We start from the raw sequence: 20,149 nt of genomic DNA on the forward strand, positions 1-20,149 counted from the left end.
GTGTCTCCCTCTGCCCTTCCTCCTTCCTCTCTCACTCTCTCTCCAACAAATAAATCATTTAAAAAAAGATAAGGTATAAGACTGTCCATGCCTCACTCATCCTTGTGATTATATAATTTGACCATCAAAACATGGTTGTATCTCTTATATTTTCTATTGTCACAGCAAAGATTTATTCATAAAATATCTTTTTTCTTTCTCCTTCAACTTTCTTCTTCTTCTTCCCCTTTCTCTCCTTCACCCCATCCTCTCCTTCTTCCTCCTCTTTCCTCTCTCCTCCATCCTCTACCTCTCTCCTTTTTCCCTTTCTTTCTCTCGCTGGAAGGGGGGGTGGAAATAAGACCCCTGAGTTAGGATAAAATAAAGATTTCAAGGTGTTAAACTAATTTCAAGGGCACCTGGCTGGTTCAGTCAGTGAAGCATCCAACTCTTGATCTCAGGGTCATGAGTTTGAGCCTCAGGTTGTGTGTAGAGATTACTTTAAAAAAAATAAATTTGTTTAGTTTAGTAAACCCCTACCAGCATTAATCTTTCAGGGTGGGGAGGGGGAGTATAATGTTTTATTTAGAATTTCTGTGATTATCTGTAAAGTTGAACTTTGTAGAGAAGTGCATTTGGATTTTCTTCTTTATGAGTTATTTTCTTATGTCATTTGCACATTTAATGGCATTTTTGCATAGTTTATATCTAGCTCCATCAAAGGAGAGTATCAACATCTGTAACTAAAGAGAAATGTATGGCTTACTTAAGTAAGGGAAAATTGTATGATCAGGCATAGTGTCCTTGAAGAAAGCAAACTCTCTGTCTTATGAGGTTCTTGGGAAGCATTTGTCTAGTAGTTGTATTGATTATAGAGGTAAGAGTGGGTTTACATCAGCCCTAGAATCATGAATTGTCCTAGTTACAGAGAAAAGAGTGGGTTACTTTGGCATGCCACCCCAAAATATGCCACAATGGCATAATGATTATTCTGAATTACTTGAAAAGCAGCCAGTGCAAGGAGTGCACTTTGTCTCTCTAAATGCAGGAAATAAATTTCCCATGGGAAGGGCACCCCCACCTTTACCTGGAGACTGAGAGAAGTATCCACATCACAAGATTTGGGAATTCAGGGTTGAAGAAACCTATATAGACAAACCTTATTACTTCTACTAATTTACTATCTCAGCCCAAATTCTGTTTAGAATTATTGAAGGTCATAGTTTTCTTTGTCCTATCAATTCCTCACAGATTTCAGTGTCTTTGTCTAAAATATATAAAAACTAATATATATATATATATATATATATATATATATATATATAACAACTGCTTCTCTTGATCATTGGGCCTCCATGTGCACCTAATGAAGCTTTGTTTGTTTGCTTTTATTCTGTTACTCTGTCTCATATCAATTTAATTCTTAGACCAACCAGAGAATCTTGAAGGGTAGGGAAAAATTTTCCTCCCCAACACCTTGCTGACTAGCTGGCTTTCAGGAATATTGGGCTGTCTCTAATTGATTGGTTTTCAGAGGCATTTTTACAAAAGGAAATTGATTAACAGTGTTGTTGTTATCATGGCAATAGAACTGTCAATCTTTCTTCAAGGAGCCTAAAAACTTTCTAATACTCAGTTTTTTATATTAAGGATATTAAGCTTTTGTCATATAAATTTTTGTTTTTAGTTTGTCTTTCAATTTGGAGATTCTTCAAATGTAAAAATCTATAGTTTGTCAAATTTCCTTATCTTTATGCTGCCTATCCTTTCAGTTTAAAATCTTTCAGTGCTCATGGTATATGATGGATGGGATATTTCCATTTTTTATCATTAATTTTCATGTTCAAGATGACTCTTTATACTGATTTATAATAGTTTCATATCTATATAATTTGTTTACTTATCTAAAATTCCAAGCTTCATGAAATCAAGGTTAATCTTTTTTTTCCCTCCCACAGCACATATTATGGTGTATATATGGTATGTGAGATGGCAGTGTGAAGCCTGGATTGGAATAGGATTACACTGTAGACTATCTATTGGGATAAGAGTTAGTAATGATTAATGTAAACCAAAGACAAGTTGGATATCGGAAAAGATTTGATAAGAGGTAAATGAGGATCTAAATTTGATAGAACTTAAATTTTTAACAAAAACTAATTTTCTTGGGTAGAAAAAATTTCTATCATATTTTTATTTTTTTTAAAGATTTTATTTATTTATTCATGAGAGACACACACAGAGAGAGAGGCAAAGACCCAAGCAGAGGGAGAAGCAGGCTCCATGCAGGGAGCCCAATGCAGGACTTGATCCCAGGACTCCAGGATCATGCCCCAGGCTGAAGGCACGCATTTAACGGCTGAGCCACCCAGACCTCCCTCTATCATATTTTTAAAAATAATTCTACTCTTTTTTTGTTTGTTATAAATTGTGTGGACTGGAAATAGTGGAGTTCTCTTGTGGGATCTTAGTAAGGTAAGATGGTTAAACATAAATTCTTGTCTTGTAAAAAGCATCCCTAACAACTGAGCTTAATAAATCCCAGAGGAGGATTAGAAGACTGAGGACTCAGGTGGCATCTTTATTTAAATGGCTACTTCTAAACGTAGCGGACAAAAGTAACCATTATTAGTGTGTTTACCCTCAGGTGGTCCCTATAGGTGCCTAAATCCCCAAGCCATACTGAGGCCATCCTAAGGGTAATAAAGATCAAGTTTTCCCAAAAGAGTCTCAAAAATTTTTGTACTTGTTGTATTAGGTTAAAAGACAGAACATTCTGCATCTGTGCTTCCTCTTAAGTGAGATCATGAATTTCCTCATGATGGTGAAAGGAGAGGAAAGGATAAGAGAAGAAAAGAAAGGGAAGGAAGGAATGAAGGGAGGAAAGAATGAGGGAAGAAAGAAAACAGAATAAAAAAGGAAAAAGCAAGTAGCCTAGAAATTAAAAGACAGGGGCACCTGCGTGGCTCATGGTTGAGCATCTGCCTTTGGCTCAGGTCGTGATCCCGGGGTTCTGCTTCTCCCTCTGCCTATGGTTTCTGCCTCTCTTTGTGTGTCTCTCATGAATAAATCTTAAAAAAAAAAAAAAAGAAAAAAGAAATGAAAAGCCATACTCTGTGTCCTCACAGATGTGAAAGAATAAAGCCTGTAGTCTAGGTTTCCTTGGAAAAAAGTGCTCTGCCAGTTATGGGCTAATTGTATAATGCCATAGTTTGGAGATGCAAAGAGATCTAGAAGCAGCCTAGTTCAACTCTTTGACTTTTTAAAGAAAAAAAAATCAAGTGCTTAAAGGTTAAATTACTTGCTAAAGTTAGCTAGTACCAGGATTATAACTAAAATTCAGATCTTCTGATTCATAAACTAATGGTGTGTAGTTTGTAAGATGCTTTGTTATACACTCCAACCCTTCTCTCTTAGTTCAGCAGCTAATAGGTGAGAGAGCAAACTCATCTAAACAAAGAGTTTAGCTACCTTTTAATGATTCTGGATAAGATGATATCTCTGGATGAATTCCTGAGGATGTAATTAATATTTCCCAGGAGTACTAAAGTCAATTTTTCAATTCCTTATGCACCTCACTTGTTCTAGGTTTGTTAGGCCCTGTGAAGAAGATAAGTCATTTATGGTGTCTCTGATAAATATAGTCTTTGCTTCCTACATCTTGCAAAATAATTAATGGGTATGAAAAATAAAGTTTTTAAGGAAAAATTGCCTTATCTTGGTTAAGTGTGATTTTTTTCCTGGTAGGACATACTATTCTTTTGCAGTAATAAAACCACACACATAAGAAGATTTATTTTATTCAGATCAGAGTATCTCATCAGGGTTGTATTGCCTTTCACTTTTATAAACAAGGGTAAACAAGCTACAGTTGGGGTGATTTACAGTGGAGGTTGTTTTGTAATCAGGGGATGTCTCAGTCAGTTATTGGAACAAATATTTTTCTCTCTAGTTAGCTAGTTCCAAGAAGACAAATAGTTCTAATCTCAGGAGACAAAGAATGGAAAGTTGGTGAAGTAGAAAGCAGGTTCAGGCAAAGGGAAAAAGTATGTGTTTGGCCTCATCACAGCCTTTACCTAATCAATTATAGAATCACTTGTTCTTTTTTCTTTCTCTTTCTTTCTTTCTTCTTTCTTTCTTTCTTTCTTTCTTTCTTTCTTTCTTTCTTCTTTCTTTCTTTCTTTCTTTCTTTCTTTCTTTCTTTCTTTCCTTTCTTTCTTTCTTTCTTTCTTCTTTCTTTCTTTTTTAGAGGATTTTATTTTCTTTTAAAAGATTTTATTTTTTTAGAGAGAGACAGAATGCAAGTGGTGGTTGGGGGCTGGTGGGGGTGGGGGACTTGAGGAGCAAAAGAAGAGGGAGAAAGAGGAGGAGATAATTTCCAAGTAGACTTCAAGTGCAGAGCTAGACATGGGACTCAGCCTCACAACTCTGAGATCATGACCTGAGACAAAACCAAGACTTGGACACTTCACCAACTGAGCCACCCAGGTGTCCCTGAATCATTGTCATTTCTTGATTGAACTAGTAGGTTCCTAAATTAACCAGATCTTCCATTATCTTGGTCTAGTCTTGGAAAGCTCTCTGTTATAAAATTAATTTATGGAAAATATAACAGTTTCTTGTGAATGTTTTCAAACTTTTAGTTACCAGTGTTTTTGCAATTAAGGTTGTCAACCAGGAGCTCTCAGAATGAACAGACTTGGTAAGTAGCCACAAGTAAGAAAAATATAGGAATAACTTAGAGGATAGTGTGATGGTTGTATAACTTTGTGAAGGCACTTAATGCCACTGAAGTATATATTTAAAAATGGTTAAAACGGGGAGCTCATTCAGTTAAGCATCTGATTCTTGGTTTTGACTCAGGTCATGATTTCATGGGTCATGAAATGGAGCCCTATGTTGGGCTTCCAAGCAGGAAGTCTGCTTGAAGATGCTCTCCTTTTGCCCCTCCCTACTCATTCTCTCTCTCAAATAAATAAATAAACCTTTAAACAAAACAAAACAAAGGTTAAAATGGTTAATTTTATGTTATATATATCTTACCACGATTTAAAAAAAGTATATATAAAAAAAGAAATTAGAAAACATAATGCAAAGCTTTTTATAACAGTAAAAGAAACTAGACTATCTAGGAAGAAAATTATAGCATCATATAAAAAGGCATAAAAGAACACCTGGATAAATGGAGAAATATACTGTGCTCCTGGATTGGAGGACTCAATGTAAAAAAAAAAAAAAAAAAAAACAAAAAAACAAAAAAAAACAAAAGCACAAGAAAGTTCTCCTCTAATTTATCTATGCGTTCCATGCAATACAAAGAAAAGTCTTTATAGAATTTATATACGTAATAATATAGGTAGATAGACACACATACACATGTACAAAATCTGATTCTATAATTATCAATAATTTGAAATGGATTATTCAATAAGTAGTTTTATGACAAGTAATTAGCCAAATAGAAAGTGATAGCTGAACTCCTACAGCTCACCATACACCAAAATTAATTGCAGGTGGATTAAAAATGTAAACTTAAAGCTGTAATGGAAACAAAGAAAAGATAGACTTCTCTTTCCCAAATATACTGAAGTCTTCAATAGACATTACATAAAACATAAATTCCAAATGGCAAATAGGTAAATGTGCTAAGTCCCATAATAATCAGTAAAAGCATAGGATGTATCTATATCCACAGTAAGTTATGTCTATATACCTACGAGAATGACTGAGTTTAAAAAAGGTTAATAAAACCAAGTATTGGTGAGAAAGTGAGCAATGCAAACCTTTGTGCCCCACTGTTGGGAGTGTAAACTGGGACAATTTTGAGAAAGTTTGACATTAAACATATCCAACAACTCCAAAATTCCACTGATATCAATTTAAAAGAATATAATTTATTAATAAAAAAATCTTCTGGAGGGTAAGGTTCATATAAATATTTTGAATAGAAGAATATACATAGGGGACATGCTCTCTTAGATAATCAAAATATAAAGTTATTAAAACATTGTCATAGTGAAGCAATTATAAACAAATTGACCACTGAAAGGGTAGAAATTTCAGAAACAGTTAAGGACATATATTTATATTGTGTAGTTACCTTAAGGACATATGTTTATACCGTGTAGTTACATTAGGGATATATATTTATATTGTATAGTTACCTAAAGTTTCATCTCAAACCAGTGGGGAAAGATGAACTCTTCATGAAGTGGTGTTTTGTCTGTTCTGATGAAAAAAAGATTCATACATCATGTCAAAAATAATAAATGTTTTGAGGGGCACCTAGATGGTTCTGTCAAAAGAGCATATGACTCTCGATCTCAGGGTTGCGAGTTCAAGCCCCATTTTGGGTGCAGAGATTACTTAAGTCAATTAAAACTTAAAATAATAATAAATATTAGGGGGAGACTTCAAAAGTAAACAAAGATAGAAGTTTATCATTAAAACATTTTTAGAATATCTTTATAATTTTGAAATGACAAGGGGTGTGTGTGTGTGTGTGTGTGTGTGTGTGTGTACCTTAAATATACATTGTATATACATTGTATATTTATTTAAGGAAAATTAATCTCAAACTTGGAAAGAGGTAAAATGATAATTAGTTGATTTTTTTAATACGCAGTCAGTCTGCTTGCCCTGATGTTACCTGAAACTGGATTCACCTCTTGGTGGCTGTTGAGCCAAAAAGATACAATGGAGCCAAAGTACCAGAAAAGAAGGGTTTTACTTGCAACAAGTGAAGAACATAAGCTATTTCCCAAATGAACAAATCTGGGGAAGCTTTAAGCTAAGGGTGCATACATATTCATGAAAGGGCTTGTGCAATGAGGAATTTAGCATGGAATTGGAGCAAAAGTCATCTTAAGGTGACAGAGTCTAGGTCTTAGTTGATTGAGGTTATGAGGGCCCAAAAGGGTCAGAATCGTCAATTCTCTGGCTCCAGCGGGTCTGGTATTTGAGTGCTCAAAGAGGTTTAAATCCTGCAAAGATAACTCAAGAATGTGCATAAGGTCAATCTTTACTTTTGAACCAGCACTGGGAGTTTTAGTACTGATTTATTGTCTCTGATATGATTAGGCTATCTCCTGGCCTGATAATGGCTGTTTGTTCTTACATTCTTTTGTTCTCTTAAAATCATTAACTACTGAGGTCTATTCTTCTGCCATTTTAATATCCCAGGAAGTTCTGCAAAAAATGTGCTGTGGACAAGCATTGCTGATCAAGCAGAGATCACAAGATGGCCAGGCTCTACAATGACTTTTCTTATGTCAAGAAAGTGATATCTCATCTTTCTTTTCTGGAGCCCCCCCTAACTCTACACTAATGGGATATGGAATATGGCACTATATATTTGACAAAAATCAACATCTGATAAAGGTGCAGAAAGACAACTGCTCTATAAGATTGGAAGTCAACATGTAAACCTAATAAGTTGTTAGGATACTACCTGCTAGAGATGTTAACCCCAAATGTGATAGGCCTTTATTGCTTTGAGAAAGTTAACCACATTTATAAGTAATTTTGCAATCTTACTTGGCATGTTTTTTCTCCTCCGACTATATAAATAAAACTCTGTTCTTCAAAAGCTTACACTAGCTCTTTTCTTACATGCTGGTTCCTTCACAATTTAATAAAAGCTTGGCAAGTACTGGGGCACCTGGTGGCTCAGTTGGTTAAACATCTGCCTTCAGCTCAGGTCATGATCCCAGGGTCCTGGGATGGGGCCGTATGTCAGGCTACCTGCTCAGCAAAGAGTCTGCTTCTCCCTCTCCCTCTGCCCTTCTGCCCTCATGCTTGTGCTCGGTCTCAAATAAATTTTTAAAAATCTTAAAAAGAAAAAAAAAAAAGCTTTGCATGCACCTACAGATTTATCTAAGAATTCTGCCTTACAATATAATTGTATATTCACAAACAGACAAAGCTTTGGAAGGAATGCACAAAAGAAAATTAGACGGTGGTTTTACTTCTGGGGATGCAAGTAGGAAATTAAATTTCTATATTTCTTTTTTTTTAATTATTATTTTTTTAAAGATTTTTTTTAAAATTTTTATTTATTTATGATAGTCACACAGAGAGAGAGAGAGAGAGGCAGAGACACAGGCAGAGGGAGAAGCAGGCTCCATGCACCGGGAGCCCGACGTGGGATTCGATCCCGGGTCTCCAGGATCGCGCCCTGGGCCAAAGGCAGGCGCTAAACCCCTGTGCCACCCAGGGATCCCGAATTTCTATATTTCTTTATTATTTCTTTATTACTTTTGTATTTTAAACATCCCTTAATTGGGAAACACAAAAATGTTATTGTGTCTAAGTAAAAGCAAAGAAAACAGAATGTTTTCATGAACTGTGTTCACTAGAGAAATGATTTAGCAAACTATTAAAATTACATTTGTGAAGATTTTATTTTAAAGATTTTATCTTTTATTTATTTTTAAAAGATTTTATTTCCTTGAGAGCAAGAGAGTACAAATAGGGAGGAGGGGTAAAGGAAGAGGGAGAAGCAGACTCCCCACTGAGCAGAGAGCACCACCTCTATCCTAGGATCCTGGGATCATGACCTGAGCTGAAGGCAGACACTTAACTGACTGAGCCACCCAAGTGCCCCTAAAGTGTTTATTTTTAAGTAATTGATATATCCAACGTGAGGGTCAGAGTTACACGCTCTACCTATAGAGCTAGCCAGTTTCCCCAAAGATTACATTTTGTTTGTTTGTTTATTTATTTATCTATTTAATTTTTTAAAGATTTTATTTACTTGTTCATGAGAGACACAGAGAGAGGCAGAGAGAGAGAGGCAGAGACAGGAGAAGCAGGCTTCATGCAAGGAGCCCCATATGGGACTCCATCCTGGGACTCTGGGATTATGCCCCAGCCAAAGCCAGATGCCCAACCACTGAGCCACCCAGGCATCCCCCAAAGATTACATTTTAATATGTAAAACTATTATAAAAAAAAAACTCCTATGCATAGAAAAGAAATCATGGGAGGAAGAAACCAATATATTAATGATAGTTATCTTTAGGTAATGAGCTATTAATATTTTTATTTTATTTTTCAGTATTTTTCCTCATTGTCTAATGAGCACATATTACTTTAAGAATGAGGAAAATGTTGATACAAACAAAACAGCATGTTTCAGCCCATCCCTGACTCTTTTGAGGATGTGTGATGCAATAGTTTGATCTTTTGTGACTTTTACAAAAACTTATAGTTTGTGTTCTCTCCCACAACTAAAAATCTTACCCCACATAATGGATATTTGATAGGTGACTTTTTTTAAAGGAGTGCAAGTTAACATTTTAAACTGTGATTGAATTAAAGTATTGCAAGTTTTGACTAAGAAGACAACATTTCCATACCGTGTTGCTAAAGGAACTTCTTTAGATGGTTTACCTATTTGGAAAAAATATTTTTAATAGATATGGGAAGGAAAAAAGCTCTACCTCTTTAGGTTTAATGCCTGGGGGTATATAAATTAAATAACAACAGGAGAAAAGACACTTTTTTTTTATGTGCTCTGTCTTAGTGCTTAAGTGTCTGTCTTAAGTGCTCTGTGTATAGGAGTTCATAAAAAAGAAGTGAAACTCAAGCACTGCTTATATACTCTTTTAACAAAAGAAAGGGAGTTTGGGCTTCAAAGGACAATAAATGCTGGGGAAGTGAAACTGATGGAAGATAAGAGCTATTTTAATAAGGTTTTGTTTATGCAAACTAATCCTGGTGATGGTTCCTTGGCTTGGACAGTAAGAGTCACCCTTGTCTTTGGTGGTGGTGGTTGCAGGTTGAGGTATGATTCTTAATGTCTTCACCACAAAAATAATCCTTATGCTAAAATGGCATATTTTGGGATGGCATATTTAGATCCCTTTCAAACAAAAATCAATAAAGTCAAAATGCATACTGGGTAAAAATTCACCATTCTTTTTTTTTTTTTAATTCACCATTCTGTGTACAGAATTTTTTTATTTTTATTTTTTTAAAGATTTTATTTATTCATTCATGAGAGACACAGAGAGATAGAGAGAGAGGCAGAGACACAGGCAGAGGGAGAAGCAGGCATTATACAGAGAGCCTGACGTGGGACTCGATCCAGGGTCTCCAGGATTACGCCCTGGGCGTCAAACCACTGCGCCACCGGGGCTGCCCCTATGTACAGCATTCATCGCTGTGCAGAATTATGTTTTTAGGGGAGGCAGGAAGCCAAAATGGTTATGAGCAAAAAGTATTTTTTTTAAGTTAATTAATTAATTATATATTTAAGTAATCTCCACACCCAACATGGGGCTCAAACTCATGACCCAGAGATCAAGAGTCCCATGCTCTTCTGACTTAGCCAGCTAGGCACCACTGACCAGAACCTCTTGATTGCTTAGCTTTTCATATTCTAGTAGTATACCATTCAGCAAAATTATTAATCTCTTTAAGCTCAATTTCTTCACCTATAGGATATTATTGTGGTAAAGATCAAGCAAGATAAGTCATAGTTAGCTAAATGTCTGGCACGTAGCAAACAATAAATGCTACCAATGCCACTTTATGTTTCTCTCTAGAAGATATTTGTTTCATAAGTGCACCGAAAGTGTTAGATTTGAGAAACTATTAATAATAGAAAAAGGAGTTTATTGTAGGCGTTGGAACTTAGATAATTATGGTAGCTGGTTAAGAGGCTGTTGTAATGAGCCTGAGGTCATGCAGGCTGGCAATCGGGGAGCTGAATGTCAAGTAGGGAAGAGAAAGAAGTGGATTCCATAGAGAGAAATTAGATACCACAAGGACGTGTGATGTTGGGTGACTTGTGATAGAAACTGATGCTCTTCATCATGGAACTCTCCACACACCTGGCCCAGGATTAGGAAAAGGTGAAGGAGGTATATGGTATGTACTTGGAGAACTATGAACTGAATATTTCCATTTACCACTAGGTGAGCTAGGACATCATCAACATGTGCTCACTACCACAATACCTGGCACCACTACTTGACTTTTAGTATGGAAAAAAAATGACAACTGCTTCACTTATGCCTTCTAGATGAGATCGGGCATGTTCAGGGTGGTATGGCTGTAGACTCACTTATGCCTTCTAAAACACACTCCTACTTCTCCTGTGGCCAAGTGTAACTCAATCACGCAAGGAAAGAAATTCTGGGAAAGTTAGTTTGAAGTTAGCTAAGTTGACATAGTACAAAGTCATGATACTCCTTGTTTGTAATCCCATCTACTTCACTCTGAAACTGAAAAAGCACCATACCATTCAGATATTTTAAGCCTAACTCTTGTATTTTGAGATTTGGGGATTTCTATTCACCACAATTTATTTTCTCTATTCTATTTGATGAATCTGTAATGAAGAAAACAAATATCATTTATTTCAGAACATGTAATTTCAGGTGAATCATGCATCATAGCATACAGAAACTTGTTTAGCAAAGGGCTGTCAAAGTCTTGTGCAGAATTGGCCTGTGGGAGAGGATTGAATCCAAGGAAATCTGAGTAGGTTGTAACAGCGTATCCAGCACGATAGCCTTCTTGTTTGGTTCTCAAACAGTGCCCATCCACGAAGAACTGATTGATTGATTAATTGACTGACTGATTTAAAAGATTTTATTTATTTGAGATTTTATTTATAGAGAGAGCACTAGCACAGGGAGGGGACAGAGGGAGAGGGAGAAGTAGACTCCCTGCTCAGCAGGGAACTCAATGTGGGGCTCAATCTCAGGACCCTGAGATCATGATCTGAGTTGAAGTCAGAAGCTTAACCAACTAAGCCACCCTGGCACCCCTACAGAAGGCTTTAGATATGGATCACTAAAGGAGTTTCAAAGAAATGAGATTGTGGTAGGTACAATTCCCAAATAAGCCCATGACAGTCATGAGGTTTGCCTTCTTTTGAATAAGGAAGAACAGTGGTGGGTTCTAGAGTTCCTGCAATGAATAAATAGGTATAGGGGAAAGGAGATGATTTTTTAGGAAGCCGATCTAGAAGAAGAAAAATGCTAGCTACTTTCATTTAAGAATAAATGTCTGAGAAGCCTCAGGGACCATGAGGTTAAATGCAGGTAATAAGGCTAAGTCACCAGACTGTGGCAGCTGCAGGTAATAAGGCTAAGTCACCAGACTGTGGCCACATTCAAACAAGGTGGGTGTCCTTTTGCAATGGGGTCAAATAAGGGGACATAATCAATGGATCTCTGATGTCCATTATGCTGTTAAGACCCCTAGAATATGTCCTGATTTTTTATTTACAAATAGGAAGAAAGGGTTATGACAGTTAGAGAACCCAAGTGTGGTAAGTCTACTTAAGGCAAAGACTCAGCTGTGTGTAGAGGCCAAGCGCTGGCTGTCCTAAAATGCACCACTTTGGCATGAAGATTACTTCAAATTAAAATGCAATCAAAACGCAGTAGATTCAGGAAAAGCTCTTTATTTCCCTCTCAACTCTCTAAAAAGAATTTAGATAGGCAACCTGTTCCAGGAAGATAGTTGTTATAACCACATTTGGAGAGGAACTAAGTATGGTAACCAGGGAGGAACCTAGCAAGGCCAGTTTGAGCAAAGTCCTCTGTATCTCATTATTTCTGAGTGACCCAACAAACATATGTTTACCAAACATTTACTTTTTTCAACTTCCTGGGAATTGCATTCCTTCCCTCTGAGGTCCCAGAGCCCTACCCCCCTTCTCCTTAGTTCAGAACAACATAACCTCATTTTTGCCTGATCATCTGTGGAATTTCCATGTCCATATGGGTTCCCTGTACATACAAAATTAAATTGATTTTTTCCTGTTAATCTGCTTCATATCAATTTTATTCTTAGTCTGGCTAGAAGGATCCTGAAGGGGAAAAAGAAATTCCTGATCCTTGACATGTGTCAACAAAAGATCATATTAAGGGCAGCCAGTACAAAAAGTCAGGAATGTGATATCTATAATATCCCAGGACTCCAAGAAGTCTTCCACATTATGCTTTGGTGTTTAGTAAGGTAAAGTCATGAAGAGCTTCCCCTCTGTGAGAAAGAAACTCTCCATTTTGTGCAATAATGGACATGGTGCAATAGACATGGTTGCGACCAAGGGAACATTTCTTGCCCTTATAGAATCAACATTTATTGGAGAATGCCAGGTATGAGAAGGCTCCAAATGAGCAGTCTCACTTGTAAAAGGATGGCATCTTAGCAGGAGGGGTCTGTAGAAGTTTGGCTAATTTGGGGAACAGAATGTCAAAAATGAGTCCTTGGGAAAGAGGAATAATTCTTGTGGATTGGTAATCATTGTTTGGTCAAGAGTAAAGCAGGAGGTGAAGTTCTTCTCTCACAGAGTCTAAGAATGAATCGTGTGGACAAATAAGAGTGAGCAAAGTGATAGTTTTTTTAAGCAAAGATACGAAGGAAACTCTCCACAGCGAAAGGGGTCCTGAATGGGTTGCCAATGAAGGCTTTTATTGGCATTTTTTTATTTAAAACTGACCAGGGGGATCCCTGGGTGGCGCAGCGGTTTGGCGCCTGCCTTTGGCCTAGGGCGCGATCCTGGAGACCCGGGATCGAGTCCCACATCGGGCTCCCGGTGCATGGTGCCTGCTTCTCCCTCTGCCTGTGTCTCTGCCTCTCTCTCTCTCTCTCTCTCTCTCTCTCTCTCTCTGTGACTATCATAAATAAAAAATAAAAAAAAAAAATTTAAAACTGACCAGGAAACCTGTGGCCTTGCAATTCCTATGACGTCTTTTGTTGAGCAAGGATTTATGATAACATCTTTAATGGTTAACCTTTCCTTTGAGGACTGGTCATTTCTTTTTGTGGTCATTTTCTATTTTCTGTGGTCACAATGTAATTATCACCAAACATTTCAATCCTACCAGTTGGGGCAGGGTGGTCTGATTTTTCTTCCTGATTTTTGTTTTTGTTCTGTTTCAGTGTCTGCATACCTGAAATACCCACAGAGCCTAGTTTGGGTACCTATTCTTTCCCTACCTAAAGTCCTATCCTTTCCCTATTCATTCCTCCCCCCTAGGATAGGATCCTTAACTGTTAGTAGGAGGTAAGGGCAATGATATCTCTGACTTCATGCGAGAAAGGGATGGTGTGAGGTGAGGGTAGGGCAGTCAGGATCTACCCAGAGATTGGTCAAGAGGTTCATAGTATGGCTCCAGGAAGATGTTGAAAGGCATAAGAAGACAAAAGCACTGGCAAACAGAGAGAAAAACATAAACCAATAATTATTTCCATCAGCAAAATGGCATCCCTGAAATAATGACCCCATTCTCTGAGCCAATTGAACAAGCCAGGAGAGATCCCTAACTTTGTCCGTTTGGGCTTGAATGTTATTTATTAATTGTGAGACTTTATGAGAATTGTCAGTTATATTAAAATAGCACATGTGTGGAAAGTCTTTACAACCTAAGTGATGTAGAGTTAGTAAGGAATCAATGGTTGCCTGATTCTCCAGAAGTCCTGCCCTAACTTTTCTCAGTTCTTGATTTAGAGCATCTAACTCTTGGGACATGTCATTTAAGGTTCTACTGTGTTGGGATGCCTGGGTGGCTCAGCAGTTGAGCATCTGCCTTTGGCTCAGAGCATGATTCCAAGTCTGGGGATCGAGTCCCACACTGGGCTCCCTGCATGGAGCCTGCTTCTCCCTCTGCCTATGTCTCTGCCCCTCCCCCTCTCTCTGTGTGTCTCTCATGAATAAAGAAATAAAATCTTTAAAAAAAAATAAAAGGTTCTACTATGTTGGTGGAGAGTTTGTTTTATCTCATGGTATAAGATTTTTCCAAATGCTGGGAGTCCCATCAGGAAGAGGGCCAAGGTTGCTGTTTCCCTATCTGATATGAGAGCCACATTATTATCCCAATGGGAGGTGGGGGGTAGAGGAGTCAACTCTCACTGATAATATGTCACTGGGGTTCCCTGAGTGGCGCAGGGGTTTGGCACCTGCCATTGGCCCGGGGCCCGATCCTGGAGACCCGGGATTGAATCCCACGTCAGGCTCCCTGCATGGAGCCTGCTTCTCCCTCTGCCCATGTCTCTGCCTCTCTGTCTCTCTCTGTGTGACTATCATGAATAAATAAATAAAATCTTAAAAAAAAAAAAAAGATAACATGTCACTGGATATGACATGATCAATAATCCTAGTTTGCCTATAGAACACAGCCCCAAGAATCATTTAGGGATGATGTAATGATAGGCCATACCAGCACAAAACAGATCCCATCCTCTAGGTAGGTGTAAGTTACTAGTTGGGGATGGAAAGTGAAAGGTAAAGTTGCATTGAGTAGTGGGCTCATTACAGGCTATGCATATGCAGTTGGCTCTGATTATATGCTGTAGATGTATTGGGGGCCTGAATTGTAGGGAAGTTTTCTGAACTGAGTGGCAAGACTAGTGAATTGTAAAACTTTGGCCTGGGTGGCCCCTACACCCACCAGGCTATCAAAAAGCAAGTTTTGTGGGGAGTTACCATGAGCAACACAAAATTGAAATTGATTCATAATATTTAGAACCATATGCATCCAAAAGTTGGATGGGGTCAATGGTCTTATGGGGTCCAGGTTTATAGTAACCATAATAGGGAGGGAACTTTTATAGTCAAATACAAATACAAAATACAAAAGTTCCTTTTGTGTTTTTACTAGGTGTGTTCTCCTGCATTTAATAATGTGCTGGAGGCCAATTGCTGACAATTCTCAGTGTCTCTAACAACATTCAGTGTTACTTGGGATATCACTATTGAGAGTGAATTAACCTAGCAAAACTGGGCTGAAAATCAGTCTTTAAAAACTAGTTCCCTAGAGTGGTGGAATTTATGCCACTTGACCATGAGTCAGAACAGAATAGTGATTGGCTATTAGCATCTTACATTCAGTCTCCCAAACTCAAAGCTCTTAGCATCTGAATTGCTGTACTATTTTCCTTTTTGACTCTGAGCCCTATGGCCACTTCCTACCCTTTTTGCTTTTTGTTTTCAAAATTGGCCTTGAATTTTGTTTTTTAGTTGGTAATTCAATGCACCAGATTTTTTTTTGACTGTTCGAATAAACAAAACAAGATCACTTTACATAAATTGAAAAATTAATAGCCATTGTTAATGATGAGGAAAGGATAACTTTCTGGGTGTTAATGGAGATTCTTATAGCCTTAAAAGGAAATAATCTGGCAATACCTGTTAAGTTAAAATTACAATTCAACCCAATAGTCCTCCTGGGAATCCTTCCAATACTTATGAGTTGCAGCAAAAATTGGAAACAATGCAAATCTCAATTGGATAATGATACATTTTAACTAATTATTAAAAAATGACTTATGGCAATTTCCATGATCTGGAGGCATTGCTATGGCTTGTTGAATAAAAATACAACATTCTCCTGGTTGTAACTTCTTTCTTTCTTTCTGGCTATCCTTTGTCTCTTTAAGGCTTATCCTTCTCTCTTGCCATTAAGCATTAGAGTTTTTTGAGGCTTGGTCCTCATCTCATTTCTCATTTTTCATTTCATATAAGTTAATATATTCCTTTATATCCAGAGTTTTAATAAACTTCTAAAAGTTTGAAATTTACTTCTCTCTCAGTTAAATAATCTAGCTGTTCCAGGCTGGTGGCGAGTTCTTTACAGACCTTTCAGTATCTATTTTCCTTCCACTTTGTTCCCTAAATACTGCCTTGGGTAGGGGTTATAACCTGGAGTCCATTACATTACTTCTTTATTATTGCCATAATAAATTACCACAAACTGAGCTGCTTAAACAACACCTACTTATTATATCTCACAGAGTTCACTTCTAAGCCCATTCAGGTTGTTGGCAGAATTTACTTCCTTTTCATGTTTTCCTTGTGGTCCCCTCCATTCAAGCCAGCGACAATGAGTTGAGCCTTGCTGCGCAGCATTGGTGGTATAAAAGTAAGCATAGCTGCTTCCAATGAGTTGAGCCTCTCTCACACTTTCAGTTTCAGAACTCCACCTCTGCCACATTTCTCTAGTCTCCACCCATTTTCCTCTTCTGCTTTTAAGGCCTCATGTGATTACACTGGGCTGGATCCACCCAGATAATCCATACTCATTTGATTATTTTAAGGTCAGCTGATTAGAAATCTTAATTATCTGCAAAATCCCTTTTGTATGTAAGTAACATAACCATGGAGTAACATCAGGAGGTCAAGATTACAAGAGACAAAATATTGCCTACTACATTCATGGATAGAATTTAGTAATACCATGAATTTGGATGGTGAAGGAGTTGAAGACAATAAGTCCCCCCCCCTCATCCAATGTGCCAATTTGGCATGTGGACTATTTTGATCTGAAGGCAATCAAGATCTTGTAGGTTTAGGAGAAACTTTTGCCCCTCCCTTTACTACATAGAAGAATCTAAATTGAAGGATCTTTCCAGAATAAGGATAAATTTTATCTGAGTGAACCATCTGTATGGCAGGGCAAATATCTAATTACCAAACATCTGCTCTATTCTTATTACCCTATGAATTACATTCCTTTCTTATGAAGTCCCAGACCCTTATCCCTTTCTCCTTAGTTTAGCATAACACACGTACCTTATTTTGCCTGTTTTTGGAATTTCCATGTCTATGTGGATTGAGGAATCCACATACATATGCTATTAAAATTTATTTTCTCCAGTTAATCTGTCTCATGTCAATTTGATTCTCAATCCAGCTAGAAGGACCCTTGAAGGAATATCTACTCCCTGGTAATGGCAAAACAATTAACTATTTTCATTAACATTTTAATGAAATGTACCATATCCTTTTTTTGACAATCAAGAAAAGACTGTGAAGCAACCAAAGTCTTTATTTGGGGTCTTAGGGGTTGCAATCTGGAAGATGCAGAGTTCACTGAAATCCAAAGTATGCTTGAATTGGGAATTTACAAATCATGAGCAGAATTGCAGTCAGAGTTTATTATTATTTTTTATTTTTTTATTTTTAAAGATCTTATTTATTTGTTCATGATAGACATAGAGAGAGAGAGAGAGAGAGAGGCAGAGACACGGGCAGAGGGAGAAGCAGGCTCCATGCCAGGAGCCTGATGCGGGACTCGATCCTGGGACTCCAGGATCATGCCCTGAGCCAAAGGCAGCCGCTGAACCGCTGAGCCACCCAGGGATCCCCAAACTGACTAATACATGATTGGTTATTTAGCTAACAAGTTTAAGTTTATTGTCTACTTCATGCCAAAGTAGAAGGATGTGTCCCAGGAGGTGGTCCTGTTGCAACTGACAAAAGTCAAAAAGTTCATGGTGTTCTGAGAATTGAAACAGGAGATGTACACAGGACTTACTTCCTCAATATCCTTCTAACTCTATTTTGAATGACTATCTTAGCAATGGTTACTTCATCTTGAATCTTCTTTCCGACCTTCAATTATGAATGTTGGCAAAAAAAAAAAAAAAATTCCACAGTAACACAGCAGTATTAACAGTAAATTTGTCACCATAAAAAAATCACAGGTATTTTTGTTACAGGAACTCTTTCTCCATTGGTGCATGTGGTTCTTGAACATGCCACTTCGAAGAACAAAAAGGTAGACCTGACAGAGTAGTAGGCAGCAAAGCAAGGGGTATTGAATGATAGCAATAGTACAAAGCTCCCAAGGAGGGAAGGGACCCTAGGCGGTTGCCCTCAGAGTTTCTAAATCTTGGGGTTTCTATGGGCTGTTTTAATCTGATTAACCCTCTCTCATCCAATTAACCTCATCCAATCAGGTTTTTGTCACCTATCACATGGGAAAGGGTGGAGGGCTCCATCCAGGGTGGTAAAAAAAATGCTTTTAAGGATGGTCTCCCATTAGGGCTGTGGTGGGGGAGGGGTGCTTGTCCCTGCCTGCCTGCCTTCCAACTATCCTTCATTTTCATGTTATTAGAGTTAATGCAGATGATCTTGAAATATCATTTAAGTTCATTGGTTAAAAAATCATAGTTGTTTTGGATCTGCTACTAGATCTTGTTAATACAGAAATACATATTATCATGTCACAATTTGTTTTTAAAAATATTTTGAGAAGGGGCACCTGGGTGGCTCAGTGGTTGAGTGTCTGTCTGGCTCAGGTCATGATCCTGGGCTCCTGCAATGGAGTCCTGCATCAGGCTCCCAGCATGAAGCCTGCTTCTCCCTCTGCCTATGTTTCTGCCTCTCTCTCTCTCTGTCTCTCATGAATAAATAAATAAAATCTTAAAAAATATATATTTTGAGAACTTTCATATTGAATTAATTTCCTTTGTAATCTTATGTATTATATTTTAAGAATTCCCAAACATTATTCTAATTAGGAGTCTATGGGTAGGAGTCTATGGGTTTTACTAAGCTACCAAAGAGGTTTATGGCCCCAAAAAGGAAAAGAATTCCTGTCCTCAGGAATTATTTTCCTTTGTATGGTTGAACTTTAGTTATTGCTTTTTCTATGTTGCAGTCCAAACAAATGAGAATGATAGAGGAATTTCAGGTAAAGCATTCCCTTTGGAAGAAGTTACATACAACATTTGTGCTCATACTTCATTATGAGAATTAAAATGTGGCAATACTTAGCTGCAAGGGAGGCTTGGGGAATGTTGTATCCAGTTATGTGACACTGTATCCAGTTAAATAATACTAACAGGAAGGGGAAGCAGAACACAAGGGACAGCCAAGAAAAGAAAAAGGAAACCAATGACCTAATTTGCCACTTAAATGTATAATAATCATCTTTTGTACACCACTATAATTTCTTACTATAGACATGCTAATGATGTCATGCATTTTTTTTACAAGAGTTATTTATTTATTTTAGAAAGTGAGAGTGCACACAGTGGGGGGGGGGCAGAAGGAGAAAGCAAATTCCAAGCAGACTCCCATTGAGCATAGAGCCTGTCATGGGCCTGTCATGGGACTTGATCTCATGACCCTGAGACTGTGACCTGAACCAGATGCTTAACCAACTGAACCACCCCAGAGCCCCATGTCATGCACTTTTCTAAAACATGTCTTATAAATTTAGGAGTTAACAAACCTTGAGGCTAAGTATTATGCTTTTAAAAGATTGAGATCATATCTATAGTTGAATTGATTTTTGAGTTTTTGCTTTTGAATGTTGGGAAACATAGGAAGAGGATGTGTAATTTATGATAGTAGACATAGCATACAGCAATCTAATCTTTTGGGGAAATCTTTCCTCAGCCTGTTGTGCCCAAGATCCGG

Source organism: Nyctereutes procyonoides, unplaced genomic scaffold (assembly GCF_905146905.1).
Source record: "Nyctereutes procyonoides isolate TBG_1078 unplaced genomic scaffold, NYPRO_anot_genome, whole genome shotgun sequence".
Taxonomy (NCBI): Eukaryota; Metazoa; Chordata; class Mammalia; order Carnivora; family Canidae; genus Nyctereutes; species Nyctereutes procyonoides.